Raw genomic sequence first — 17,975 nt, forward strand, 5'->3', positions numbered from 1 at the left:
TTATTTTTCTTTTTGTGGTTATTTATTGTTAGATGAACTATTGGATGAAATTTTCTGTCGAAAAACTTCACATTATCTAATATAATCACTTGTAATCTTGTCGTCTATAAATGCCATGTTTCGATTTTGATAGTTGATAATTATATTCCTATTCTTCTCTTTGTTAAGTGTTTTTAATAATTTTGGATGAAATATGCTGATAATATTTATTAAAATTATAAAGATGATGGTACTGGACGTGTTTGTTGTTAGATCTCGAGGTGATATAGGATTGATGTTAACTGTCGCTAGTGAAATCTTTGAGACAAAAATGACACGGGGACACTTGACTATTCTAAGGGTCTTAATGTTTGTGATAATTTCTTTTTAAATAACTCCTTTGATATTTGTGATTAGCTACCTTTTAGAAGAAAGTTTATTGTTGATCAAGATGTATTCTTTTTGCTAGAGTAAACATTTGCACTGTCTTAAATAATCATAATATGATGTTTTACATGAATTCTTAATTGTGTAGTATTCTCATATCCTTGGTGTTTTTTTTGTCTCTCTAAATAGGCAGCTAAAGTTAATGTCGGAAAAGTAAGGATACAGAGATTGGACAAAGTTCCATTTTGCATCTTCCCTAAGAATATTGATTTGTTAATTACCTTTAGGAAATGAGCTAGGTGAGTTTTCCTCCATTTACTACAATATTTTTTAAAAAATAAATTTTATGTGTGTTGAGTAGGAATCACAAATAGTGGACTTGTGCAATAGATGATATTAAATTAATTGTACTGGTTTCATAGTTGTTGGTATATTTCTGCTTGCAAAGCATGCACTTCTGCATGTGCTTGAGAAAAGGCGATGCCGGGAATTGCAAAAAAGGTTTATTCTTAAACATAGTTATTATTTGGTCAAAGCAATATTATATATGATTTTCTGTATAGCTTTGCTGTTAAACAATCAAAGAAACAACCTTATTGTTCCCAAATATTCTATCAATTGGTTAGTGCTTCTTATGATCTTATTTGATCAGTAGTTATCGGCCCGTCTCAATATATATATATAATTGGTTGACCATCTCATTCTTAATTTTTTCTATTTTGCAATAGTTAGATTATATTTTATTAATACCAATTGATTTTGGTTCAAGTTTCCTTTTTCTTTTATGATATTATTATGCTTCGTGCAGGGTTCTTGCTGTTGCACGGTAAGCACACGATTGGCTAGTGGCTTGAGGGGTTTTCCCTAGCTCTCGCTCGCACATTTGACAACGCATCTCCCGATTTGCCTCTCTGTAAGCAAGGTGAATTTCCCCCGTTGAACGAGGGTCACTGAAGGCAGGGGGGGGGCGTGGGTCTAATGAATCTCTTCTTCTTCGCAACCCCCCCTTCAGCAGCCACCTCTGCAAGGTCCCCTTCAGCAGCCACCTCTGCAAGGTCGTCTATTGGAGATATTTGCCCTTCAAACTCTCGATGACGTTTCTCCTGGCCTTGACTTCGTGAATCCGTCCTTAACTCCCACTAGGAGCAGAAAGGTTAAGAGGTGGGGATGATTGTCGTAGGGCTAATCTTTTTCCCCGAGAACGAAACTCTAATGGAGCCCTTCTCTCAGGTGACTCCTTCAGATCAATCACATGGGTAGAAGCTACGATTGCTGGAGAATGTAATATTGCATGAGTGGTGGTATCGATGGTCGACTCAGACCCTTCACTATTAACGATGTCGGACACTAGAGAAGGAAGGGAAACTAACGTCTGATGAGACTCCCCATCTCTATCTATCGGCAGGAGCTTGTCGCTAGTGGAAGTCAGCTCTCAGTTCAGTTTCTTACTTATGGAAGCGTCATATAAATAGGATGACGTCGAACATTAGATCCTTCAGAATGAAGGTCGTCTCCAAGTACACTGGCTTCGATTTATAGTCTCCCAGCTTAGGTTGTTCGTGGAGTTCGTCGAGCTAGGGAATAGGCTAAGTATAGGGTTTAGGCGGTTTAATAAAAAAGAATCGATCTTTTCATATTTTGTTGGATGTTGGACTGTCACCAAAAAATTTACATTTATTCATGACAGTAAAATAGAGGGTTTCATATTCGGCAGGCTGAATGTAAAAAAAGATAATGGAAAAAAATTTCGTTTAGGGGAATGTCATTTATCCGAAAGATGATGGATACGTCACAAATCATACGGTAGAAGTTGGGTTGCAGTTGAGATAAGGAGATACGGAAATAATGAGCTAAATCTTGTATGAAGGATGGGAGGGGAAACCTTAAGCAGCCTATCAACTGACCATAGAAGAAAGTAGTATTAGGTCTATGATCTCGTCAGGGAATCCTAATCTCATGGTCTAACAGAATTGCGTAAAACTCCCGGATTTTGGGTCCTGCATCCTCAGGGAGAATTGACTGTTGAGTCTCATACCACATTTGAGGATTACCAACAGTTATAGTTGCAGAGGAAAAAAGAATGAAGGGGAAGAGCATAGAAAATGAGAGAAAAATCCAGTTGAAGGAGTCACAACTTACTAATCTTTGTAGGGACAGAAGACACAGAAGATGGAGAAAGAAGAAGAGCGTAAGAACATAAGAGTGAAAGACAGCGAAAATAGTTAAGAAGAAGACTCTGACGGTGGTATCACACCATTTCTCTAAGCCGTCAATTGTAGGGATCTTCTCCCTACCATTCGATGAGTGTGCTAGACAAAAATAGTCACCATCAAATCGCCACCATTAAAAGTTTTGACAGGGATGACTTACGAGGTGACTTTTCATTCTCTGTGGTATTCCAAGATGTCCATTGGATCTAGAAGTAAAAAAAGACGCCACTCACCGTTAGATTAAAATTGACGTTAAAAACGTTGCCAGCATACACCCCTGCATTTAAAGCGGTTCGGTGTGCTCACAGCTCAAAGCTCAAAGCGGAGAGCCCCTGTAGCTGGCAACGCCTTACCATATTAAACCAAGCATTTGATCATGTATATTAAATATCACACATTTTCGTTCCTTTTATAGCCGAGACCCCATGTAACATTCGGAGTACAAATGAGACACAAAATTAATTGACGACAGCGTGTTACTCCATAGCATAACACAGTAAATGAAGGGAAAAAAACAAAATGAATTCTAAAAATATAGAGTTCCTGCAGTAATTGACTACCACAAGATAAAAGTACTGTCCCAGTTAGAGTATTAAAAAAAACAACAAAGCATGAAGTTTATCCACGTCACAGGGCAGATACAGAGTTCTATAAGAAGTAGGTATGAGTATAATGGAGATCAACCCTTTATTGATACGATAGAATCCAGAGTTGGCACAAGTTCCATTGAAAGAGGTTTACAAAAGAAATCACTGATTTTATGATAAAATCCGATGTAAACCCAGTAGAACCATTAGATTAAAGTTTTCTAAGCCTTTTTCAGCAAGTAAGAATTTTTGATCAGACTAGATCATGAAGTTTGGCTTATGGAGGTGATTTTAATTGGGTAAGTTGTGCCCATCTGGTTTAAGCAGGGCCACTCATGATATACCACATAACAATTTAAAGTAATCTCAGACAAGCACTATACACAATTCTGAGTGTTAAAGATTCAAAGCTATTTTCATGAAATTTACCTGATATATCTGATTATTTTAATAACCAATGATTGTACTAATCAGGACGGTATGTACCTGAACGAGTACTATGCATGATCTGTGAAAAAAATTAGTAAATCATCTAATGGTGTGAGAGGTAGCAGCAATGATATGCAGTGATCATGAAGTTTGGCTTATAGAGGCGATTTTAATTGGGTAAGTTGTGCCCATCTGGTTTAAGCGGGGCCGCCGATGATATACCATATAACAATTTAAAGTAATCTCAAACAAGCACTATACGCAATTCTGAGTGTTAAAGATTCAAAGCTATTTTCATGACATTTACTTGATATATTTCATTATCTTAGTAACCAATGATTGTACTAATCCAGGACGGTATGTACCTGAACGGATACTATGCATGATCTATGAAAAAAAAAATTAGTAAATCATTTAATGGTGTGAGAGGTAGCAGTAATGGCATGCAGTGATTCATTAGGTAGTAATATAAGAGATATCTTTCCAAGTGAGCATGAACATAAGTAAATGACTTGGTCTGGCCATCTTGTTAGGGTTGATGTGTCCTGTGCCATTGGCAAAATAGAGCGTCGGTTCAAGTAACTCGTCAGATACGTCGGCGTCTGCTATGGTGACAATTGCCGACTTGATAGCGGCGACACCGCTAAGGTGAGGCGCTGCTGCCATGAACGAGCCGAATTCAATGTTGTACTCCGGAGTGTCACTGAAAGGAATCCAGGCTGCGAAGATGATAAGGCCAGGGCTGGAGATGTCTAGTGATATGGTGATAAAGGTGGACCCTCTGAGAGCGGGTCAAAATAGGGAAGGCCGGCTGACGTCGAGGTTACAGTTAAGAGGCAGTCAACCTGTAGAGCCACCTACCGGAGCAGGAGAGTATCCGACTGGATCATGTGGTCCGATCGAATCATATGACCCGGTCGGGCCATAGTTGGCCGGTCGAATCTCTAATGGTCGACCGAATCTATATGCCTGAGCTTAGAGGTCCGCACACAAATTAAAGATAAAGCTAAAAGTTTGGTTGGCCGGACATCTTGATCTGCTGAACATCAGTCAAAGCTAATGGCTAAGTATTAACTCGACCAGCTGCTCTAGCCAATCGAGCTTATGGACCGATCAGATGTACTCTGCCGTGAAGGCAAGCTAAGGGGCTGAGTGAAGACTAAGTCTCTAGCGATGTTTTGCAGGGCTGGTCTGCGATCCTCTTGAATGAAGACCGTTCGGCCAATGTGGGCCCAAGGCCCAATTGCTCCGTACACTTTTTTTTGAAGCTTCCAGCCTGTCAAATAACAAAGATTTGAGGGTCCATTTAAGGAAATGTATCAGTCACTTGTCAGTCTTTTCTTAGGAATGCTTTGGAAAATGTGCAAATGCTTTGAGATGCGTTTGTAAACACAATAGTGACACTATGAAAGACAACACGTTGTCTATGTGGCTTAAAAAACGCTGTTAAAAGCACTGTTGTAAAAAGTCCGTCCAAAGACAACGCTTAAAAGACGTTGTCATTTTTTGTAAAGACAACGTTTTTGTAACGCTTAAAAAACGTTGTTATTTTTTACAAAAACAATACTTTTACTACGCTTAAAAAGCATTATCTTTTTTAGCAAAGTTAATGTTTTTAATTGATAAAAAAGCTGTCTTTTTTAAAATACAACTTTTTAGCAAAAGATAAATCTATTTACAAAACTAAAATCTATTTACACAATGAATTGCTTAATTAAATCCTTATAAATAATATCAATTAAAATATCATGAAAGTACAACTGATCAATTTTTTTACTATTGAACCAGAAATATGTCATACAATTTAAACAGAAAATATGTACATATAATCTACAAACTTTGGATCCTTGTTAAGTCTATATAAAAATAAAAAAATCCTACATACTAGACATGCATATTAGTTCCAATATATCTTGCTTTTGAAAGATAACTCTGGTCCTTAAATCTTAGATTCTCTTGGCTTTTTTTTTTTTTTAACATTCATAATACTTTCTGAAAGATGTCTCTGGCATTCTTCTCAGATTCTCCTATATACATGTTGATTAACTCTGGTCCCTTCACACTCAAAAAATTCAGTGAGCATTGTGTTGCAATAGTTTTTGCCCACAATGTCTGAAAATGAAATGGATAATTGCTAAGCAACAATCATCAATCAGGATCTATTGCATGACCTTATGTAGGACAAATAAAAATACTATACCAACCTTCCCTATTCCCGGAGGCCCATAAAGAACACCCCGAACATTGGCGTAAACCAGATGAAAATAAATATTTATGCAACAGAGATAGCTGGGCATATTGACAAATCTTAGTTATAGCAATACCAAAAATGAAGTTTTTCTAGCTGAGAAGTCAAACAAGATTACTTTCACTACTGTCTTTGACCATTTTTCTCGAACAAGATTAACTACTGTCTTTTACATGGCTAAACATGATTATGTCTAAGGCTTGTTACCGTCAATAATTAATCATCATCATCATTTGACCGTGTTTGTTGTAGTTATTTGGATTCAACTGCATAGATCTTATTGTCCATTATTTACCAATGTTAACTCTAATAGAGATAATTCATCTCAACTATTAAATCAGCTAGTTGTTATTTGAACACGCATAATCCCACTTTTAATATTCAGATTATTATGATGATTACAACAATGAACAAACAACTATAAAAGGGGAAATGAAACAACTGCAAATTGATTTGGATGTGACAACTTCATTGACCAGTTTAGATCATATTTCATTTAATTATTCCAACTGGTAACATGTCAAGTTAGATCAATGTAGGAGAGAAATCCTCTCTAATATGCATGTCATCTAGGGTACATCATAGTAAGACTACAAATATTTTTGACTGTTAAGTTTCTTTCTGTCTCAAGATATTTTTACGCTTCACGTTCTTCATTGTGTACCTGATTCTTGAGTGTCAAGCAATTTGTAGTTGAGATGAAGATTCTAAACTTCAATTGAGGAAAATATGGAATATAAACACTGGAAAAATGTTTACATCTATAGGAAGAAAGTGCGGGAGGCTTTATTGTAGAAATCATACAAAAATATAAAATAAAAGGTTTGCACAAAAAGAATGTAGGAAACTGTTACCAAGTAAACATTGCCAAAGATAGAGTTGCATGTGAAGAATGCATCATCTTTAGCAACATCAGCACAAAAATCATATAGCTGATCTGCCCAAGTCTCAAATGTTTAGAATGAACTCATAGTAACTACTCGTGGGTTTGGTTTATCACAATAACCATAACCAATTAAATCAATAGAGTAAACCATGTTGGATTTTGCAAGAACAGAAATGTTTTTTTCTCCAATGGTCACTGCAAAAGGAGACTCATCAACAATTCTAGTAGAAGATACTAAACCTTCCATTATATCAGGAACTCAATCTACTAGAAATTCTTTTATTGTTCCAATTTCAGTTTTAACATAGACAGGCCATGTCCAACATAATAAGAAAAAAGAATTACTAAAACACTAGAAGAATGAAATTTTAAAGTAATCTAATATATAAGTATGGTTCAGTAAAAATTTCTGTTAAACTTGGAACTTACACAGTACTCATCAACAATTCCAGTACTCCTCTGAATTTAAACTTGGATCATAGATGATTTGGATTTTCAGATTAAACTCAAGAACCAAGCCAAATACATAAAGCTATCGTCCATAGGAACTTACACAAATAAGATAACCATTTGAGTTGCTACATAAAGATTGCAACCCACATGCATAGTATTTTACCATGAAGAATAGTACTTAGTCATGGATCCAAGATACAAAGAAGCAATGTGCACACTAATTTTATCAACATAATGTTGTCCTTAAACACAAACAAGTTTGTGTCGCGACATATACCTGTTTGCCCCAAAACCGTGTATTTCTAGATGACTAGAAACGAATAGGGAAACCTCACCGATTTAGATATCTATAAAGTGCAATCAAAACTGGCAATTTCACAAAATCTATAAGAAAAATTAGCTTGAATATAATGCTAGAGCTAACAGGGAAATAAATGAACTTGAATGCAACTTCTTGGGCAAATTAGGAAAGAAAAGCTATGGATCAGCATTGAGATCTTTTGTCCATGTAAAATAAATCAGGCACAATAATCGGCCCACTTCACTAGATCTAGCCTTTGAGCGCCACAACAAACTGAATGTAAAAGAATTCACTTCAGATCAATCATCTATGCAGATGATCGTTGCTAATTTAGCCTGGAAACAAATAAGAAAAGGGGGGAGAGGAGACGGTACGTCTTGGTAGAACATGAGATGGTGGATGGCCTAGTTGAGGGCATTTTTGAGCCCTCGATGGTAGAGCAGTCTCACCCGCTCCTTCTGCGTAGATTGCCACCCCAAGTAGCTTGCCACCGCGCTTGCGCTGCTCATCTGTGCCCTTTCGACGCCGCTCAACACTGCCTTCTTTGGCACGCGAGAGCTTTCCTTGGAGTGGCGGAGGAAGCTAGGTCGCTGGCAGCGTGGAGGAGGCTAGGTCGCGGTTGATGTGGAGGGTTTTGGCAGCAAAGGTTTTTCGTGGAGTTTTGGCTGAGATGGGTATGTTTTCGCAAACGGGAGTCTTGCTGACAATGCTTTTAGGAAAGTTGCTAGGCTGGTTGAAGGACTCTTCAGGGATCACCTTCCTGCTAGGAAGCTTCACGAAGGCCCTGATGCTTTGGTCGACGCTACTAGCTGCCATGGTGAGCGAGCATCCATGGCGTTTCGTTGGAGACAGTGAAGTTGTCAGGTCCATAGTTTCCTGCAGATTGAGTAGTTGATGAACATCCCCTTACTGGCCGCTGCGAATGAACCGATAGCGATGGGATCCTGGTTGAGAGAAATGGAAGGGGCGTTGAGCGAGATACAGAGGATGTCAACGTCGTCCCTTGCCGCTGTGTCCAACCTGGCGAGGACGTCGGCGAAACTGTAGCGTTCATCTCCAAGGACGCCAGTGCAGACCTGGTAGATGGCGAGGTGAGCCCGAGGGGCCATTCCGCCGGTCGCTCCTTTGGCGAAATCGAAGTAGCTTGTGTTTCGGACGAAGTTACCAGCAGCGATGGCGTAAGTGTGGGTCCCATGGCCGCTCTCGTCGACTGGAGGACTCCCATCCCCACCGGCAATCATCGACCTAGTGCCAATAAGCTTGTTGTTCCAACCGGTCTCGAGCTTGCACGAGCCGTTCCACATCAAGGGCGGAGGCGGGACCCCCTCGTTGTCGTAGGAAGGGTGGCCAGGCATCACACCGCTATCGAGAACTCCGACGATGACTCTGCTCTCGAGCTTTGAGTCGTTCCATAGCCCCTTACATTAGACCTTGAGCCCGAGGAAGTTCGGCGTGTGGGTGGTCATCATGCACAACACTCGGTCGGGGAATGCATGCACGAAGGCATTCTTCTTCCCTATCATCTGCAACTCTTCCTCTGTCAGTGTGGCGGTGAACCCGCTGAAGACGTCATTGTAGGAGTGCAGCCGCTGTCGTTTGACGCTAGACGCCTCGACGGCTATCGCAGGAAGGTTTCGTGCCATCTCTTCAGGCTCCCTTCTGTCAGCGATTCAATCGACTCTTCCACTTGAATAATGTAATGCTTGTCGAAGAAGAAGAGGCGACAGAGGAATTTAAGAAGGCAAGGAGAAGAAAGAGCAACCATGGCGCAAGAACCATGTCGAGAATCTAAATTGCTTTACCTTCTGACAAAGATCCTCGTACTATATATAGAGAGAGTCGTACATGTGATGTATGGTTCTTTCCTAGGAATCAGAATAAGAATGAGAATGATAGTATTGTGGAATGAGAATGAGTATGAGCATGAATGTCACTCTTATAAAAATAATTTGATTAGTTGAATATTTTCTATCGAAATGAATCAAAAATTTTCTTTTTTACCCCTAGAGGAAAAAAAAGGAAAAAATTAGATGTGAGAGAAAATTGGATGTGATAGAAAAATATGAAAGAGAAAAAGATAGAGAATGTGTGATGAGAGGAAATGAGGAGAGAGGAAGTGTGATGTGAGAGATTAAGGAGAGAAAGTATGATGAGAGAAAATGAAGAGAGAGAAAATATGATGAGAGAGAATGAAGAGAGAGAAAGTGTGATGAGAGAGAATGAAGAGAGAGAATTGATGGGAGAGATTGAGGAGAAAGAAAATATGATGAGAGAGAAACTACAATCAGATAATGATGAGAGAGACAGTGCAATGAGAGAAAGTATGATGAGAGGATAAGGAGAGAGAAAGTGTGATGAGAGAAAATGAAGAGAGAGAATGCGTGATGAGAGAAAAAGGGTAGAGAAAGTGTGATGAGAGAGAATGAGGAGAAAAAGTATGATGAGAGAATAAGAAGAGAGAAAATGATGTGAAAGAAAAATTGAACAAATATATTAAAGTTATTTTCATCCAAAATAATTTAGATGATATCCAGGTTTTTAGATATAATAAAACCAAGGGAGGTGGGTTTCAGCTATACTCAAGTTTTTGGATTTTATTCTAAAATCTTAATTCTCATTCACATCAACCAAACATAAGGTTTAAGAATTAATCCAATTCCTCATTCTTCTATCGGTGTACTAAACGCCACTTAAATAGAAAAAACATAAGCTGTTAAAATATTATAATTTGTCCGTTGTAAAATCTACTAAATATAACATATTCAGATGATAATTCATATAAATTTTAAATTTTGTGCTTGTTAAATAGTAATTATTACATTCACATTTGATGAGAGCTTACTTCATTTGGAGAAATTTAACTGGTATGACATTTAAAATTCCAGGCATATTCTCTAATAAAAGTAAAACCACGGGCAAGTAAATGTTTATCTCAGGATGATTATGTTTTTAAAGGAGTGAAAGTCATTAAAAATAATAATTAAATAAAATGAATTGAAGGTAGGTTTAAGGAAGGTTTAAGATCAGCATATTTGTAATAAATTAAAGTTTTGATTTTTTATTATTATTGTTGTTTAGTAAATAATAATTTGTATTTGTTATTGCCTAGGTAATAAGTACAACAATAAAAGAGAGGGCATTCTTAATTATTAAAATTGTCAAAATGATATTATATGTTTTTTTTTAAAAAAGTCAAAAGTACTTCAAAATATTTCTCATATAAAAAATATTCTATTTTGGGCATTGTTGAAGTAGATACTACGTAGCTATCTGCATCTATTAAAAATAAAAATGGCCATCACCTTGTTGGAGATTTGCCTCTACCATACTATTTACTATTGCTTTCTCTTTAGAACATTCCCGCCGTGGACTATCAACCGTGAACGATCATGGCTCTCATGTTCACCCAAGCCATTTAAAAGCATGAGTAACCTTATTTGGAACTTTGCATTTACTTTTTTTTTTCATCATAAAAAACATTGTTGCCCTAGCAAAAGTAATAAAAAAGATAATTAGGGAAGAAACATCTTTTTTCTATGTAGGATAGTTGGATTGCTAGATTTTAAGGACGACACATAAGTTGATGGCCACTCTGCTGCATTTAAGTATATCGTCTTTATTTATGCTGTTATTTTATTTTTTGTCGTATATTTGGATGTTACTAGATCTGGTATGTTTTTATGTTTGAGTTTATAAGTTTTTTTAATTCATGTGGTTAGTAAAACAACTTCCCTTCAAGTGGGATCAAAGCCAATACCATTTCATCGATTTTATAGCATTAAGGTTTAGTGTTTCCGTTGATGGTTTAATTTTTTTGCTAGATTTTAACCACTGGAGTAAAACAATCCTTCTTCGTCAAAAATTTAAAGAAGAAAACCGATGATAGGCGTCATTATTGAGTTTTTCACGAAGAACACCATAATTGTCACTGGATTTTTTATAATGATGGTCACATTTGATCCAAAAAGGTCAAACCACGTCTAGATCAATCGATTGGTGTGCTTCAGCAGTTGATGGATACATCTAAAATTGTGAACAGAAGGTCGGCAATCGATTGTCGATTGAAGCTCTCCGTTCTTGATCACTGTGCGATAAATCCCAAGCGCTCTACGACCCCCTCAGGTTTGGTAGCAGGTTGTTTTTTTTTTATGATAACCATCACATTTGATCCAAAAAGGTCAAACAATGTCTAGATCAATCGATTGATGCGCTTCCGCAATCAATGGATACATATAAAATTGCTAATATAAGGTCAACAATTGATTGTCGATTGAAGCACTCTAATCCTCAGTGTTGAAAATTAAACTTAATTTATGGATAGAGATAGAATATTATAGAGTTAGTGGATAGAAATAGAATATGATGAGGTGATAATTGTTGAAAAGAATGAAAGTTAGTGGTTAGAGATAGAATTCATGATGCGGCAAATAATGGATAGATGAGGTGGATAAGAATGAGTGTCTATGGTAAAAGGAAAAATGGTTTAGATTAAATGTATGTGAGATAAATATGGAGATATATAGTGCTTATCTTATAAGCCTATAAATATGTTAACTTTTTAAATAAATTAATCAAGTTGAGTTTATGTTTTTTTGTATTCCCCTCTTCCACGTAAAGTGCATTTTGCCTTCTATAAATTATTTCTTTGAACAAAATGGTATCAGAGCTATAACTAATAGAGGTATGACTTTCTTTCAAATTCGGGTGCTCAAGGCGAGTAACTATGATAATTGGAGTATCAAGATTAAGACGTTTCTTGGAGCTCATGATGTTTAGAAGGTTATGGAGAAAGACTACGTTAAGCCGCGTGATGACTTGACGCTATCTTCGACTGAAAAAGACAGTCTTAGAGATTTAAGAAAGAGAGACAAGAAGACTGTCTTTCTCATTTATAAAGTTTTAGATGAGGATGATTTTGAGAAAATCTCAAGTGCTGCTTCGGCCAAGCAAGCATGGGAAAAACTCCAAGTCTCATATTAAGGAGAAGGAAAGGTGAAAAAGGTACGCCTTCAACCCTCCAAGTCTCATATCAAGGAGAAGAAAAGGTGAAAAAGGTACGCCTTCAAATGTTAAGAAGTCAATTTGATGCTTTTCGTATGAAGGAAGGCGAGTTGATTTGATTATTTTTCTAGAGTCTCTACCATTTCCAATCAACTAAAGGGAAATGGCGAGAAGCTAGAAGTAAATATCATTGAGAAAATTTTTCGATCAATATATTTAAGATTTGATAACATTACAACTATCATCGAAGAGACCAAGGATCTACAAGCCATGACGATAGAGCGACTCTTGGGTTCATTACAAGTCTATGAAAAAAAGAAGAAAATTAATGCAGAGATTACTCAACAACTTCTTAAGACTTCTCTAGCAATAGAAGTCAACGTGGAAGAGGTCGTGGATATGGACTAGGCCGTGCTAATGAACATGAACTTCCAACAACAATAATGAAAGAGGAGAAAATTCAACAAGAGGATGTGGAAAAGGGCACACAAACTTGAGGTACGATAAATCTCAAGTTAAGTGCTACAATTGTAATTTGGGCATTATGCTAAAGAATGCAGATTGCCCAAGAATAAAGTATATGAAAAAGCAAATTATATGGAAGAAAAGAAAGAAGATGATGACACTCTACTGCTAGTATATAAAGATAATGAAAGAGGCAAAGATACAATGTGGTTTCTCGACACTTACAAGCAATCATTGTTGGGAGATTGTTAGTGCAATTGTCCTTAGTTAAGGTTGACCAGTTTGACTAAGCTCGAGAGGATTCGAGTTTGAGTTTCGATATTTGGATAATATATGAAAAAAGAGGTCAAGTACGTCAAGATTGACCAGATACTTGACTGGCAAAGTTCTCACTGCGGTTAGGTCAAGGAAAGTCCAAGTGGGTTAAGGAGGACCTTACGTTGGCAAAGAAAAGTTCTAATTGCGGTTAAGTAAAGAAGAGTCCAAATGCGTCAAGGAGAACTACACGTTGGCAAAGAAAAATCATAACTGTGGTTAGGGAGAGGAAAGTTCAAGTGGTCAAGGAGGACCACACTTGGTGATTAGAAGTCTAACGGAAAGTTGACAACGAGAAAGTTCAAGTGGGTCAAAGGTTGACTGGACACTTAGCGGTCGTAAGTCCAACAGGGAGTTGACATGAAATGGGGAAGTTTCAACATAAGTGGGTCAAAGGTTGACCAGACACTTGGTGGTCGTAAGTCCAACAGAGAGTTGACATGAAACGAGAAAGTTTCAATGAAGCAAACTTTCGAAGGTTATAACTTTTGACTCGGATATCAAAATGAGGTCATCTTAGATGAGAAATGAAGCTCATTTAGAGCTCTACATATTTTACTGCTTACTAATCGATTAGGTAATCCATTGGGGGTCAATCGATCAGGTAATCGATTGGTTCACGAAGCACAGTATAAAAAGTGTCTTGATCGATTGAGTAATCAATCAAGATCTTCCCTAATTGGGACAATTAGTGAGTGAATAGTGAGCTTCTGAATCGATCAGGTGATCGATTAATGCTACGTAATCGATTGGGAGAGTTCGTGTATGAACAATGAGCTTCTGAATTGATTAGGTGATCGATTGAAGCTGCGTAATCGGTTGGGAGAGTTCTTGTATGAACAGTGAGCTTCTGAATTGATTAGGTGATCAATTGAAGCTACACAATCGATTAGGAGAAGAAGAAAAGAGCCATTGCGAGTTTTGAACGGACGAATCCGACGTGGAATCGATTGTGAGTAAGGCCAATCGATTGTAAACCCTATATCTTGGATAAAAGGCGTTTTGGCAAGGATTCAAAGACACTCTTCTTCTCCACTCTTCACCGCCGGTTCTTGAGCCTTTGGAAGACGAGTGTTGCTGTACTTTCCAATCGATCAAGAGGCATCTACAAGCAATAAGTGATCAAGCAAGGCGTTCTTTGTATTATGTATTTATGTAATTATTGCATTTCTTGTTGTGAGCTTGTACGAGGTTTCTCCATCTCCAAATTGTTTCCAAGAATGAGTGTTTTTCATAGTGGAGTGTGTAGAGCCTTGGATTAGTCACCTCAAGGAGGTGGATATCAAGTAAATCCGATTGTTAACATTTATTCTAGTTTTCCACTATAACAAATCAACAAGTCAAGGCGATTAGAGCTAATCATCCCCCCTCTAGCTCCTGGAGTATCCTAACATGTGGTATTAGAGCCAGTCGCTCTTCATCATATTAACCTCCATCAAAACACGAGCTAGAGGAAGAAGAAGTCGAAGTTTTGAGCCTAAATTTCAAAATGGAACCCCAAGATAGATTCAGATACGATATCCGGATACCTCCACCCTTCGGATTTGGAAGCTTCGATCTTTAAAAGTCAAGGATGAAAATACTTCCTCACATAAAGCAATGGTTTGCTTTCACAGAAGAATTTTAAATTCCAATTAATGGAAAAGGGAAGCTCCTCGGGAAGAAGAAATGAATTGAGGAGTAAGTCAAGAGATGCAAGATCAATGAGAAAGTAACAAAATTGTTGGTTAATTTATTTCCAATCACCATCTTGTGCAAAATTGGAGAATATCAAGATGCCAAGGAGATATGGAGTAAATCAGAAAAGCTTCATGAAGACCCATCCTCAACCGAATGCAACGACAAGGATAAAAAGGGAAACACTAGTTGGAAGCAATCTTGAGGGTCCGATGTGACCATGAGTTTTGATGTTTGGATAAAGAGTTTAAGTTAGGTTTACCCTTGTATTTGATATGTGTATTTGAGTTATGCTGGTTTGCAGGATGCACATATGACTTAGCTTGATAGCTTCGGGTCCGATGAAGGATGAAGCATCCGAGGGATCGTGGACAAGGCAGCAAGGACAAGCTGAGGGAAGCACACTTCAAGGTATATGTGAAGGATGACATTGGGATAGGCTGCGAGCTTAAATGCAATCGAGGTCAAGGCTATGAGGAAGAGTCAAGTGAGATGTGAGGGTCTGAGTGCAAGAGAAATATATTCGGGAACGGAAACCCTAGGTTTAGGGCATCACCAGTCGATTGGTGTTTGGACTAGTTGACTGGCATTTAGACCAGTCAACTGGGGCACGACACAGAATGTTTTCAGTCGACTGGTAAAGAGTCGTTGCAATGCCGTTGGCCGACACTAGTCGACTAGTCCATGTAGCAGTTGACTGGTAACGGTAAAATTAGTGTTGATGGTTTCCCCAAGCTCTATATAGTGAAGCTTGGGGTGGCTGACCTTGATGACGAAAGAGGAGTGGAAAACCCCGGTTAGTAATTTGCCTTGAGTTGTGATCGGTGTCCGGTGTATTGATCAAGTTGTGCGAGGTTGACTTCACCGAGGAGTTCGTACTAGCCGGAGGTTACTGAGGCTTGATCCACTAAAGGATCACAGAAATCGTTCACCTTACGAATAGCTGTGGAGTAGAAGCCCTAATCTCCGAACCAGGTAAATAACGTGTTATGGTTTGTTGGTTTCTTTCTCGTCTTTAGATTTTGTATTTGTATTTGGTTAGTATTCTGCTACACTAACGAATACGTAGGAAGCAAAATTTGGGATGATCGACTATTCAACCCCTCTTCTAGCCGGGCCAAGATCCCCAGCAACTCTTTGTTTTATATGCATGAAGATTTGGAGGTTGAGAGGTTCTCAACATCCGAGGATGAAGTTGAAGAGGGATCCACCTCAAGGATTGAGGGGGAGCGTCAATCATTGACACTGGAGCAAGAAGAAGCTTTTACTTCTGGGTCAAATGAAGAATCATGTGTCATCCCTACATGTGAAGGTATATCAATTTCAATTTGCAAAAATAAAAATCACATTATACGTTTTGAATGTAGGAGAAAAGGACATTATAAGAGTAAGTGTCCCAAATTGACTAAGAAGAAGGGTCAAGTGGCACCTAATGTGAAGGAGAAATCAAAGGAGGTTAACCCCGTGGTATGTAAAGGTAAGGAGTATGTGTTTTTCTTGCAATTAAAGTGGACATTATTTGAGTTGTCCAAGGGGAAGAGAACTGACCAAGAAGAAATGAGGAAGCTTAAGTCAAGAGGAAACTTCTAAAAGTAAAATTAAGGTACCATTAGGTAATTGTAATTTTTCATTTCAATATAACAAGTATTCTAGAAATAAATTTTATGATTTTGGAGTATGTTACCATAAAAATAGGAAGCATGATAACCCTAAGGAAAATTATAGAGCATATCATGCTAGGACTACGTCACCTAAGGATAAGAAGGTAGAAATAATTTAAACAAGAACTCTAATGTTTCTAGATATATGCCTAAAAGGAGAAAGCTCAAGGAAATAAAGAAAAAACCAAATGTAAGTGTTCAAAGCAAAACCTAAATTCTCGTATTTTGGGAATCACGAGTTAGGCCTTTATATAGAAAAGGAGATATACACCAAAAGACAAGAATACCCCTTTACTTATTCTAACACTCTCCCTCAAGCTTGAGAATATAGATCATATACACCAAGCTTGTTACATATATAGTCAATCCGAGGACCTCTAAGTGATTTAGTGAATATATCTGCTATTTGATCATTTGAGTTGACAAAACTAGTAGATATTTCTCCACATATGACTTTCTCTCTAACAAAGTGACAGTCAACTTCAATATGCTTTGTTCGCTCATGGAAGACTGGATTTGAGGCAATATGCATAGCGGCTTGGTTGTCACATATGAGTGACATTTGTGTAACCTCTCCAAACCTTAGTTCCTGAAGCAACTGTTTTAACCATATAAGTTCTTGACTAGCAATAGACATAGCTCGATATTCTGCCTCTACACTGGATCTTGCCACAACATTCTATTTTTTGCTTTTCCAAGAAATAAGGTTACCTCCGATAAATATATAAAATCCAGAAGTAGATCTTCTATCAGAGGGAGATCCTGCTCAATCTGCATCAGAATACCCGACGACTTGAGTATGTCCTTTGTCTTCATATAAAAGACCTTTTCCTGGTGCACCCCTGATATATCGAACAATGTGAGTCACTGCATTCAAATGTTCTTTGCATGGTGAGCTAAGAAACTGACTTACTACACTCACTGCAAATGAGATATCCGGACGAGTGACAGTAAGGTAGCTTAGTTTTCCTACCAATCGCATGTACCGTTCAGGATCTGAAAGAGACTCTCCTTGATTTGGTAGGAGCTTGACATTAGGATCCATGGGATTGTCGACTGTCTTTGAGTTTAACATTCTTGTTTCTTCCAGAATGTCCATTGTATACTTCCTTTGGGATATAATGATCCCATCTTTAGACTGTGTCACTTCTATCCCTAGAAAATATTTGAGTTTGCTGAGATCTTTTGTCTGAAAATGTTTGAAAAGATGTTGTTTTACTTGTGAAATCCCAAGATGATCATTAGCTGTGATGACAATATCATCAACATAAACCACTACATAGATGCAACCAGTAGATGAGTGGTGATAAAAATAGAATGATCAGTTTCGCTTCGAGTCATGCTAAACTGTTGAATTACGGTACTAAATCTATTGA

The 17,975-nt window shown here is 37.8% G+C and overlaps 1 long non-coding RNA gene across 3 annotated transcripts in view; it reads left to right on the top strand.

Moving 5' to 3' along the window:
- The first annotated feature begins 584 nt into the window (after positions 1-584).
- LOC122035788 overlaps positions 585-17,975 on the top strand; it is a 32,493-nt gene continuing 15,102 nt past the window's right edge. The window contains exon 1 of one of the 3 annotated variants that reach the window (XR_006127208.1): positions 585-665. This is a non-coding gene — a long non-coding RNA (uncharacterized LOC122035788). Of the gene's footprint in view, positions 666-11,300; positions 11,615-17,975 lie in introns of those variants that run through there. The other 2 variants (XR_006127207.1, XR_006127206.1) reach the window with 2 other exon arrangements.

This window comes from Zingiber officinale, unplaced genomic scaffold, assembly GCF_018446385.1.
Source record: "Zingiber officinale cultivar Zhangliang unplaced genomic scaffold, Zo_v1.1 ctg108, whole genome shotgun sequence".
Lineage (NCBI taxonomy): Eukaryota > Viridiplantae > Streptophyta > Magnoliopsida > Zingiberales > Zingiberaceae > Zingiber > Zingiber officinale.